Source organism: Etheostoma cragini, chromosome 21 (genome assembly GCF_013103735.1).
Source record: "Etheostoma cragini isolate CJK2018 chromosome 21, CSU_Ecrag_1.0, whole genome shotgun sequence".
Taxonomy (NCBI): Eukaryota; Metazoa; Chordata; class Actinopteri; order Perciformes; family Percidae; genus Etheostoma; species Etheostoma cragini.
The window spans coordinates 16,287,538-16,300,516 of record NC_048427.1 but is presented as its reverse complement, the minus strand read 5'-3'; the positions used below and the strand labels follow the sequence as shown (position 1 = coordinate 16,300,516).

The 12,979-nt window shown below is 40.4% G+C and overlaps 1 long non-coding RNA gene across 1 annotated transcript in view; it reads right to left on the bottom strand.

Moving 5' to 3' along the window:
- Window positions 1–774: 774 nt before the first annotated feature.
- Window positions 775–12,979, bottom strand: part of LOC117936784 — an 18,999-nt gene continuing 6,794 nt past the window's right edge. Inside the window, exons 2-3 of the long non-coding RNA XR_004655025.1 lie at window positions 10,573–10,575; window positions 775–909 (exon numbers count right to left, since the gene is read on the bottom strand). This is a non-coding gene — a long non-coding RNA (uncharacterized LOC117936784). The remainder of the gene's footprint in view (window positions 910–10,572; window positions 10,576–12,979) is intronic.

Sequence of the window (12,979 nt, the reverse complement as noted above, 5' to 3'; positions counted from 1 at the left end):
GGGGGGGGGAGAAAAGGAGGAGGAAAAACGGGGTCAAGGAAAGGAGTGGGTACAGTCTCCTCTGAGGTACATGGGGTGGACAAATTAAAAGAAACTTCCTGTAGTAAATAATAATATTGACATCATATATAAGAAAACCTGGTTAACCTCATGTGTCTGTTGGCGAACTTCACTGCAGCTTACTGGGTTAAGATCAGGCATCTTAACCAACATGTCGTAACACTTTAAAAGCTTATTTACACATTTATGTTGATTCAGAAGGGGATTCAAACTACTGTTGTTATTATTATTAACAATACTTTAAGAATGAACATGAAGTAATAGGAATTTTTGTAATAATTCATTTTAGGGCACCTGGGTAGCACAAGCGCACTGTGGGTTCGACTCTAACCTGTCCTTTGCTGCATGTCATTCCCCCTCGCTCTCTCCCTTCTTGTCTTCAGCTGTCCTTTAAATAAAGGCCTAATATGCCCCAAATATATTACTCTTAGTGTGCACTCAACATGGACCATGAACAGATGCAGAGCCATGAAAGACATTACATGAGTTATTCTGACCCCAATCAGCATAATGATTAATACAATTATTGATTTGTTAGATGTTTCAAGAGAAAACAATTTACTCATCTCAGGGTTTGTTTGGTCAGGAAAAGAAGTCATCCAGCCAAAAACATCTATTCATGAATGTAGCTCAGTGTAGCTAAGTGAAAGCAGCACAAGCTGCTGCTGAACATGGCTGTAAAAACAGCGGCCTTTTACGACAGCTCTTTTTTTAAATCAACTAAACAATTTTAGGTGTACTATGCGTTATTTAAAATTACATATCAATAAAAAAAATGTAATCCATACTTTTTTGACAAAATGCTCGGATGGCTTTTAAAGCTGACAAATTACTTACTGAATTGTGCCGCTTTCATTATTCTGATGTTAAGAATCTTTTTTATTTCATGTTTCCATTATTTTGTCCACCTCCTGTAGAGCACAGTGTGAAAGTGAAGTAAATTCCTGGGTTGTTGACCAACATTCTGGAAGGCTTAACTTTAAAAAACATAATTCACAGGGAGAATGCTCAATCTTCCTCCTCTTTTTCATCCTGTTCAGCTTCTTAAATGTTCAAAGACTGCTTCTGTTCGAAAGGATCCAGTGATACCTCCCATGTTGCTGCATTATTTCTCTCTCGGTCATTCAAAGTGCATGTGGCTCAAACAGTAGGCCTACATGACTGTTCACTAAATGGATGTCTCAAAGCTACTAAATGATGTGTTTGGTGTGTGACTTTTTAACTGGGACAACACACCTGCATTGGGACTGAGGATTGCAGAAGACATGAAGACAGATGAAAACAGACAAGGACTTTAAAGCAAAACAAACAAAAAGACCTAATGAAAAACAGCAACAATGATGTCAAACTAAGCAGAGATCCAGGTATCTTCTGATCTCTGCCATGTTCTTCTGATTCTGACATTTTCTTTTCTTTCCGTTGTTGGTAAAGACTTTTGTCCTGTTTACATGTACTGTAAATGCTGTCCATCCAGTACTGGTTGGAGAGATTAAAAAAGAACAGGTGTGAAGCAGCTTTCATTCTAGCTCTGGTATTCTCTACGGTTGATTACTGTCATTCTAAGAAAACCCTTCTGTTAAAGCAAGCATGTCCTCCTTTACCTCGAGCACTTAGTACTTCTATCTCTGTTCTCTCCAGAAAACCTTGCCTTTAGGCACCCACACTATAGCAAACCCCAAACCTTTTCATCCTGCTCTACAGTACAGATAAATGTAGTAGCCCAGCTACCCAACTACAATCCATTAGCCAAAACCACACCTACCTCCCCTTGTAACCCGCTGACCTCTACCATGAAGGCCACAGTATACTTTTTGGCAGTGTCAAATTTTGACAGGTCTGCTCCAACTACATATAAATTATTTCCACACTAGCACTAATTGGGCATTAATCTGCAGTTGGTTTGAAGCTTCATAGAGCATCTCTTCAGATTTTGTTCTTACAGGTTAATATTAGCTAAAAAATTGGATAAAATCTTATTTGAAGTGAAGATTCTGCTGTGTAAAATGGTACTTCAAATTTCGTTTTTTGTAAAACGATCAAGGGAACGTATTAAGATTTTACTGTTTTAGTTATGTTAAATTATTTTTGACTTTTGAGTCCACATCTTCACAATTGTACATCTCGGGCGGAAGAGATGTATTTAATTTATATTCGGGCTCAACAAACAATGACCATAAAAGCTGACTTAAACTACATAACTGTATATAACTTAACCCATGCAATCAACTAGTAAGGAAAGTAGAAACACATGATACAAGTGTTAAGAAACACATGACACCTGTTTACCTATCTTGACATAAGACCTTGTGAGAAGTAGCAGAGTAACAATTCTAGTTAAATAAATTTAACTGGAAGTGAAATATTGTTGTCAAATGTAAATGTTTCTGTGACCTCGCCCTTGGTCACATATTCCCTCAGTATCCTGTCTCACTTACTCACCACAGTATTCAATTCAACAACAAATCCAACAATGTATTTGGTCTTCCATGTGTTTTTTTACTGTTCTGCAGGGCCTTCCAAAACCATCTATACAGTATATCAGTATTCAAAACAGTCTTCATGTGAATGTTTTTCTGTTCTTTTTCTACTACGTTTAGGCAACTGAAGCTACGTTGTTATTGTTAGGAAAATATAGTTATAGAACAAACATTAACACCGGCTGTTTAATGGAAATGGGACTTTCATCCTGACCTTCTCCCCATTGTCTCTAAAGCAGGATAACAAAAGTACACTACTTCGGCCTTACTATCTACCGAGAAATGAAACAGTCTACATTTGCAGGACCGCAAGAGATTACTTTCAAGGAAAGCATAACCTCAGTTGGTGATTTGTACGGCAGTTGTTTTTCTAGTGAGAAAAGTCTCAGTTTTTAGGTCAAAGTTCACTCTTAAATTTTGTTGTGGATTGTAAATGATTGTACAATACAAAGCTGTCGTTAATTAACCACAGTTTTTATGTGTAATTTGTTCCTGTTGTGTTTCTATTTCAGACATTTTGACTTTGCTATAAGTTGCCTTTATACATCAATGTCACTTCCCAAACCCTAACAGCCTCCATGTCCTATGCAGATCCCCTAAGCACAATGGTTTCAATTGTAACCAGTGAGTTAAATAGAAAAACAATGAATTTCCTTCCATTCTGTTTGTATTTGTCTGTTTCCCATCTGTTTCGAGGCTTCAATGTGCTTTTGAATTTCTTACAGTATGTACAAACTCAGTTCCTCCCTTTCTCTCTGTCAATAGCTGACTTTTGTTTTACTGTATATTAGAACAACAAAGCCACTTTTCATGTGTGGCTGTGGCTTCACTTTATATCTATCTATCTATCTATATATATATATATATATATATATATATATATATATATATATATATATATATATATATATATATATATATATATATATATATACTGGGTTTGATTAATTTAGTTTTTGTATTTCCTTGTTTTTATTTCTATTATCCTTCCAATGTGCTTCAAACAAACAATACTATTTATTACAATATTGGTACATTAATATCAAATGATTACTACCATTACTATTAATAAACATTTCTTTCCTCAGTAACTCCCTTGTTAATGCGATTAATAGGGTTAAAACATGTCATGGATCAGTGTGCCGTGGACAAAGGGGGTGCTGCAACCTACACTCATAAACTTCATTATACCTTTAAAGCATTCAGTGTCCAAAATATACAGTCATGCAACAACGATTGAAAGCTTGGCCTCAATAAAGTCCACACACAAAGCATAAGCATTATAGCAGTTATACAACTGTAACAGACTTTAAAAGACTGCGCAAGAATTGAGTGTGCATACCTGTGCATACTTCCCTTTATCCACATTGACATTGTCAAAGTTAATGTGTTTTTCATAAACTCTCCAAGAGTCCAAGTAAATGGAATATCCAAGCCATTTTATCCAAAACTAGCTGTTTGCATCACAATTTTGAAGTTTTTAGACCGAATTACAATGGAAACGGCAAACAATATTTCACCTCCAGGCTTTTTATCACGCCTGACTCCTCACACAAGTTGTTCTCCGAATTCTTCCAAATGAAATCCAACCTCTCACGAGCAAATCGGTTTCTGGGAGGAGGTTATAGACATACAATGATGTTTCTGCATGCAATTTTGACCATTTACGCTTTGATCGACAGTTGCTTGAGCCAGTTGCAATTCCATGTTACGAGACCCGGTTACCTTTTGAGCCAAAATGAATGGACCTAAGAAAAACGCATGAAATACCTGTAGAATTCTTTCTATATACATACCGTTTTTGGGTCGTTTGACTTCAATTTTTTTCTGCAGTAAGCTGAGACATGTGGCTCTGGTCTTGTGCTGTCTGTATCTCACTTCGCAATGCGTTGTAGTCAGTTTACAGATGTATGACTTGGACTTCATTCGCCTCTGTAAGGCCTAGAATCCCCCTGACAAAACCTTTCCAAAGATATCAAGCACACACCTGAGGGTCAAAGTTTAGTTTTAGTTTACTTTTAATTTGGGTATACGGATTACCAAAAAGCATGGAATTTGCAGGAAAGGTGCAGTTAAAGCAGTTTCACACATGATTGAGCGATGGATTACAAAAATATTATTTTAAAGATATAATATGCAATTCTTTCTTCAACAAAACAATGTATAGACTACTACAAAGAAATTCCTCTCAATCATCCCTTAGGACCTACTAGAACTTTGTGGTGTGTCTGTATCTGCAGAGACCCTGCCCTGTGCCTGTATTTTCTCTTTTCATTTTATTTTGGAAAGTTGGGACTGTTGTTGGGTGTCTGGGTGTCAATAAACATATGGGTGTGTAACCATCGCTAACCCTGCTTCTCACATCTCATACCACCGCACAAGTTTAACTGACACACACTTATGCATTCACTCATGATCTGGCAATGTGGCACCCTACCGTGGAGGTGTGTGTTTATTTGTGCTTCAGAACATAACCACTGAAAGAAAATGAGAAAATAGACTATAATTCTTCTGACTACTGTCTTGTTTGGTGCTCCCTCTCTTCATTCACTCTCCTCCGATGATTTCCTAGACTAAGGCTGAATCCCATTCCTTCCCCTTACCCCTTCCCCTAGATTTTGCGTGTTCACACTTAGTTCTGTCCCAATACCTATTACGACCGAGGGGAAGGGGATTGACCAAGGGGTGTATACCCCTACGAACTGAGTGTGGACGCGACCTCACTTGAAAACACACAAGCAGTGTGTGGCTGCTGCATCGACCAGGGAGACACATAAATGTAAGTACTTTCGGCTTAAATAATTGATTAAAAAGTTACGACAGTCTTGTTTTGTGGTCTATGAAGTCCTGTGCAAATATACTTGCAACCATGTTCTTAACTGATACTTTTTAAAAGTCGCTAGCTTGCAATGCTAACGCTAATCGCTAACGCTAATCGCTAACGTTGCACAACAGTCCCACATTTCTCTGCCTTGAATGGATCGTATACATGGCATAGATTGTATAGCTATATATATATATATATATATATTAATATTAACGGTCTATGATACATCGCTACGTGCTTACATATACCGCCCTGTATCACACAGGAAGACACAGGAGGACACAGCAGCTGATCCACTTTGGGGCTGAAAACGCAGAAGTTTCCTAAATCACATGTTCATGTACTGTACATGTTGGTACTGTATTATTGTAATCATTAGTAATTAATTCCTGTTCATTGTTCATGCACTTGTATATTGTTGTTGGTTTTGATAAGGGGCACTGATGATATGTGAGGGGGGGGGGGTTACTGGCCAACAAGCATTAGACTGGTCTGGAATATCAGAACACCTGTAGATAATTAGTTTGTTTGTGGTCTTGTGTGTATTTTTTTAGTTTTACACATATGAGTGCCTTTTTATGTGTGTGACATGTTAGTTATGGTTCTAATAGATGATAATGGTTCTGTAACATCATTTTATGTAACGTTTACTATCAGCAATAATTTTGTTATTGCCACTCTTCATTCCAACCCCAACCGGCCCGTCAGACACCGCCTACTAAGAGCCTGGGTCTGACCGAGGTTTCTGCCTAAAAGGAAGTTTTTCCTCGCCACTGTCACCAAGTGGTATTCCATTTCATAGGTATGTTTTCACCCCTACCACTTACCCTTTGGTTTCAAGGGCCAAGGGGTAGGGGTAAGGGGCAAGGGGTAGGGGTAAGACAGAGAAACGGGATTCAGCCGCAAGGAAAACACTTTGAGTTAGATTAACTAACAATAGGGCAGTTTATGCTGCGTATGTTTACTCAAGGTTGGTAAATGTGCACGCTATGCTTCTTCTTTTTGCATAGTATTTATCAAACCTGACACCCATCAGGCAATCAGTCTGTACTTTGCCCTCCAGCATATTTAGCGCGCCTCTAACAGAGAAAAGAATGAGCTTGCATATATTTATCATAGATCTTCTTACGGTGCAAGCTCAAACTTGATTAAATTTAAGTATCTGCCAAAGATTTCTTGTCAAAGACGTCTGCCTTCAGCCATGTCATATTGTCCGGGGTAATCCTCTGGTGGCGCAATGTCCTCTGGTAGCCCCCAGATGTGCTCCAGGGGCATACCATGGCGGATGGCTATGTTGTGCAGTATGTAACATGTCACCACAATTTTGCACACCGATTGAACGGTGTGAGTGCCAGACCTGTTCGGTCTTAGCAGTGCATCCGGCTTTTCAAAACACCAAAAGAGTGCTCAATCCCCACCCCTTGTCTGTATTTGTGTGCAAATTGTAGTTTTTTTGTGCTGCAATTTTAGGGTTAATTGGAGTCACTAACTATCAATTAGAAACAGTAAACACAAATCCGTAGAGTATGATTACGAAAGCCATACTGGAATTATCAATCTGTTCAAAAGTGATACTCCCTTTCTTATATAACGGACCTTCAATCTGGCAATCATTGGGAATGTATCCTTGTTTGTTTGTTGACCAGTTTACAATATGAGTAATGCTTGGAGTAATGTCCGCAGCAACACCCCTCAAGAATCGGGATGGAAATAATCTAATCCTGTGGTTTTAGAGCCAGTTAACTTTTCCACAAACTTTCTGGCAAAAGATGAGAAAAACTTATTTTCTGCCACTATCTGCCACTATCTCCTTCTCTGATGTTGTTGCCAAGATCTAGAGGGATGTTACGTTTTTTTGTTTTCAGCCTTTTATTGTAGCCAAGTTGCTTAAGGGATTTCCATAAATTTCCTAAGTCATTTCTGTTTTCAGCGATTTTTTTCATTGAAAAAAGCCTGTTTAGTATTGACCACTAATCTGTTAACTTCATTTCTTGCCTTTTTATAATTAGCCCAACTTTGCTCATCCTTGTTTTCTCTGAATTTACCGTACTTCCCATTTCTTATCCTAATTGCCTCAAGGTTCTGTTCTCTGCTTTATTCTAATTTCTTTATATGGGGCTAGATTATTTACAGCTTCTAAAAACATACTTTTAAATGAGCACCATGCTTTTTTTTTTTTTGAACAGCCATTCAGTGCTTCTTGACTATGCTTTTTCAGTGAAGTATGAAGCAGTTGAGCACTGCTTGCTTGATCTTTCTAGTATAGAAAATAATAAAATGGTCACTCAGCCCCGCTTTCTGTTATCCTAGATTTGTCTGAGACTAGGCAAGGTCAATCGTGGTTTGCGTGGCAGAACACCTGTGTAGGTACATTAATCAGCTGATCGTCTGCTCCACGGGGGCCTGTGGATCCAATCTCCTGGCCTGTGCGCTCCCAGATCACTGTTGCGTCTCCCATCTCCGGGTCTCCACCACTTCTCCCAATGCCTCCACACACACTTCCACTCCCTTCAGTGACACTCATGTTCCCGGCGTTTGGATATCTAGGGCAAACCATCGACACATGCTAAGGGCCTACTTCTCGCCCGGGCGTTGATAATAAGCAAATGCAAATTTATATTTCACTTACCGTTAGACGCCATCTTTATCCTTTTTTTAGCACTTGTCTAGATACCAGCATGGATAGAGAAATGTGTCCACGAGGATTTTCTTCTCATTACCAAGTTCACCGGTTTCCTCCGGGTACTCCTGTTTATTCCCACCATGAAGACATATAACTAAGACTACAGTTGAAATTTAGCCGATTGGCTAACACTGACACATTTACAGAAATGTTGATTATTGTGCATTGTCCAAAACAAATAAATCAATCTTAAGTCACATTAACAGCTAAACCTATTGTGGTTAAGCAGCTAAGTTTTGTGTTTGTCTGTAACACGTGATGAAAATATCACAATGTTCCCTGCCATTGTCAGTGTCCAGGAGTTGCCATTTTTGTAGTCTTTGTACTGACCTACAATGAGCTCAAATCTCATGGTGTCTCATTTGCCATCTTGACAGCGTGGCTTAGCTACCCGCGATGTTGTCACCTCCCCCCTCTTCCTCACTCACTTTGGAAGTTGAGTAAGTCTGTTATACTTTAATGAGCAGTTGTTTGTGATTATTTGTGTAAGCGTTGAAGCAACAGCTGGTTGAAAAGGTCACTGCTCAAATTTCACCCTTCTTTTGTTTGTTACAAATATATCATAACTTCATTAATATTGATGAAACATATTTGATAATATGCCAATAATTGAATATACTCCTTTACCAATTCCCAACAATTAATACTGTATATTATACATATATAAAGTCAGTCTAACCCTAACCCCAGTAAGGCAGCATGACATGTCTCTTTTATGGTCAAAAACGATTTGGCCCTCCCACAAGAAAACCTGAAGCATGGAGGACACAGACATTTTTTTTATTGACAATAGCTGAGGTCCCCCACAGGAAAGTCTATTAGTGCTAATACCCACAGTGCATTGTTCTGCTCCTGATTGTTACACGGGGAACATCCCATGTTACAACACACAACCTATCATCTCATCTATCACATAACCCATGTAAGAGATGAGGATGTTGCTGATGGGAGGGGGACTGGCAAAGTATTTATACTACTCAGTGTTGCGGTAAATTAATTTGGATTGCTTCTCTGGGTTTGATCAAATTTTTTTGTTGAGGGGAAAAAGAGATTAAGGAATTTAATTATACTGGGTAATTCATTCCGCAAAATAAATCCCCACTAAAATGGTCTCTTCAGAGGAAGAAGAGATGTGTCACCATCTTGTGGTGTTGTTATTAAGAGCCACAAACACACTCGCAGACTGTTGAGTCGCCCATCAGTCGTGTGCAAAACACCACTACTGCTTCTTCTATCTTCTTTTTGTTTTTCTACCTGGTTAAACTTCCTGAGAGAAGCACAGTCTTTAGAAAGTACAAATTTAAGTTAATAATGGCTTTAAATCCCTCTGTTCCTCGTTTGACCACTTTATACTCTGATGGCAATGTTTGTCCTCAAACTGCTGGAGCTCCATCCAAAACCATCCCTTTTACGATTTACCAATCCAAAACAGAGCGGAAGGGGGAAAATAAAAGTCATCTTCAAATCACATTAGCTTCATTTGCTCTATAATTTATTCATAATTAGAAATAATTGAATGAAAACACATTCAGCATAACTGCTGAATGTGTTTTCTATTGAGCTTTAGGCAATTAATGGGGGGAATTACTGACAATTACTACTGACTTCTCCTGACATCCTATGATTTCCTGTCACTCCAGGTTCAGGTGAACTGGGTCCTACTAGCAGAGGTGCATGTACCTCCAGCTAATAGTCACAATCAATGGGAATCATGTGTAAAACGGACCACACTAAGAAGCTGTTACAGTAATCCTAAAGAGACCCCTCTCTTAGCCAATTTGCACCGTCCACAACTCAACAAAGCCTGGTAATAAAGCAAAAACCAGAGCATACACAGAACAATGAACCTACATGAGACAAAAAGAACTCCGTACATTTAAGTTGCTTGAAACATGTTATTAATTATCAATTGATTAATTATGAATTAATAATAAAATAATAATATTAATTTATACTTAACAAGGAAAGTAATTTTTTTTCTTCTATTCTCTTACTAAGGCCGCTTCTCTAAAGCTGCCCTCCAACAACTCAAAAGCCTCCACACCCTAAGATCTTTAGGCATCTTTAAAAGGGGGTTCTTTTTGTCATGTGTCATGTGTATTCACCGTGTAAAAACCCACAGGTCAATGGTCAAACAACGTCTGAGAAAATAACTCTTGTATATTGTTAAAATATACCAGAGTATATAAATATAGATTGAGCATGAGACTTCTTTTATTGAAAAACCTCCATTAAAAAGTGTTTTGTTTTTTTTGGCTGTGTAACAATCTGAAACTTTTGCCATCCACTTATCCAGTTATTATTCATGACTCAGCAGCCAATATAGCACCAACATTGAGTGAGACATACGTTAGTGGTGTCTCCAAATCAGGTGAAAGGGTCCATGGGGACCTCTCACCAGTTGTACTCCATGAGAAGGCTCCTCTCCTTCCCACAGAGCTTCTGTCTACAGGAACCTCTGAGCCACGTGGACGGATCAGATGTCCAATAGAGACCACAGGGCCCAGCCCCCATCAGCTCAGAACTTGCTGCCTTCACCAGCTGCTTCAGACTCACAGTTTTTGATTTGTGCAGAGCTGCCAGGAGCCAAGGGATCAAGTTTTTAGATATCCTGCCTGCTCCCATGGACCAGGGGCTACTTTAATAACCCTCTGGTTAAAAACGCTATGATAAAGAGGAAACAGAGAACAGCAACCCCAAAAGAAAAGGCGGAAACGCATGTTTCTGCAAGGAGACATGTGCATAGGGACTTTTGTTAAGAAAGTAACGTAAAACTATTGAAATGACAAAGACAAGGTGTACACGGCATCTGAAGCTCAGATGATGCCAAAATTCATATTTTCTGCATGGTGATATCTGTGTAGCAAGTTCTGGTAAGAGACTAACGTAAAACTCTTTAAATGACAGAAACAAGGTTTACAAATCATAAAAAGCTCAGAAGAGGCCAAAATGTATGTTTATGCTAAAAAACTATTGACATGACAGTAACAAGGTTTAAACATCACAAAAATCATCATAAACATTATTTTTTAATTATCATAAACATCAAAGGAGGCCGAAACGCACGTTTCCAGCATGGAGATTTGTGTTTTACAGCTTGTATTAAGAAACCAATGTAAAACTGTTGAAATGAATGAAACAAGGTTAAAACACCACAGAAAGCTCAGAAGAATTTGATTGGCACATTTCCTGCATGGAGAGGTGTGTTTAACAGCTTTTGTTAAGAAACCAATGTAAAACTGTTGAAATGAGAAAAAAAAGGTTAAAACATCACAGAAAGATCAGGGGAGGCCGAAACACATGTTTCCAGCATGGAGATGTGTGTTCAACAGCTTGTATTAAGAAACCAATGTAAAACTGTTGAAATGACTGAAATAAGGTTAAAACACCACACAAAGCTCAGAAGAGGCCGAAACGGATGTTTCCAGCATGAAGATTTGTGTTTAACAGCTCTTGTATAGAAACCAATGTAAACTGTTGAAATGACAGAAACAAGGTTAAAACATCACAGAAATATCAGATATTATATAAAATCAGAATAGGCCGAAACGCATGTTTCCAGCATGGAGATGTGTGTTCGGGTTTCAGACAGACCCGAACACAGAACAACACAGGACGACAGGAAAAGGTAACAAAAAGGTTTAATCCACAAAAACCAAGGGACAGGAGATGGTGAAGGTGTAAGTGTTAATCCAGTCCGGGGAAGCTGCACAGATAGGTGACGGAACACAGTATCTGTGACGGAACGAAAAAACAAAATTAGTCAATAGCAAAGTTTAGTAAAGCAACGAATACTAACTGACTGGCCTAGTTACCACTTGGGAGTATGTAACGAACTGGCGCTGAGGAGGTGGTCAGCCCGGGTATTAATACTGTGGTGGTGGTGATGATGAGAAGCAGCTGTGCAGGTAGACGGATAATGGAGATGAATTGCAGCTGTGCTGGCAGACCGTTCCCTCCAGGACGCCCTCGTGTGGCGGACAGATAACACAACACAGACACACTGGGGAAAGGGAGGAATGGGATACAAAAGGCAGAAGAACCACAACAGAGCCCCCCCCTCAAGGGACGCCACCTGGCGGCCCAGGCTTATCCGGATGGGACCGATGGAAATCGGTCACCAACTGAGGGTCCAGGTTGAACCGCCGAGGGATCCAAGACCGTTCCTCAGGCCCGTAGCCTTCCCAGTCGACTAGGTACTGGAATCCCCTGCCACGCCGCCGAACGTCCAGGGGCTGACGGACTGTGTAAGCCGGATGGTCGTCGATAAGCCTGACAGGCGGAGGAGGGTCAGCAGGAGGACAAAGGGGACTGGATGACACCGGCTTCAACTGGGACACGTGGAAGGTAGGGTGGATCCTCATGGCAGCGGGCAGCTTCAGCCGGACGGCCGAGGGGTTGATGATGGCCTCGACCACAAACGGGCCCAAGTACCGCGGGGAGAGTTTCCGTGACTCGGTGCGCAGCGGCACGTTCCGGGATGACAGCCACACCTCCTGGCCTGGCTGGAACTGGGGTGCCGGGATCCTGTGTCTGTCTGCCACCGCCTTGCACCGCTCCGTGATCCGGAGCAAGGCTTCTCGAGCCGTGACCCAAACCTGATGACAGCGACGTAGGTGGTCCTGCACCGACGGCACAGCCAGTTCCCTCTCCTGGGCAGGAAATAACGGAGGTTGGTACCCCAAAGCCACCTCAAAAGGGGAGAGACCGGTGGCCGAGGAGGTCAGTGAATTAAGAGCGTACTCCACCCACGGCAGGAGAGACGCCCAGGCGGTGGGCTCCTGGGCGGCTACGCAGCGGAGCGCGGTTTCCAGGTCTTGATTGGCCCTTTCAGTTTGATTGTTGGATTGTGGTTGGAATCCAGAAGAGAGGCTGACGGTCGCACCTAGGGCAGAACAAAATTCCTTCCACACCCTGGAAATGAATTGTGGG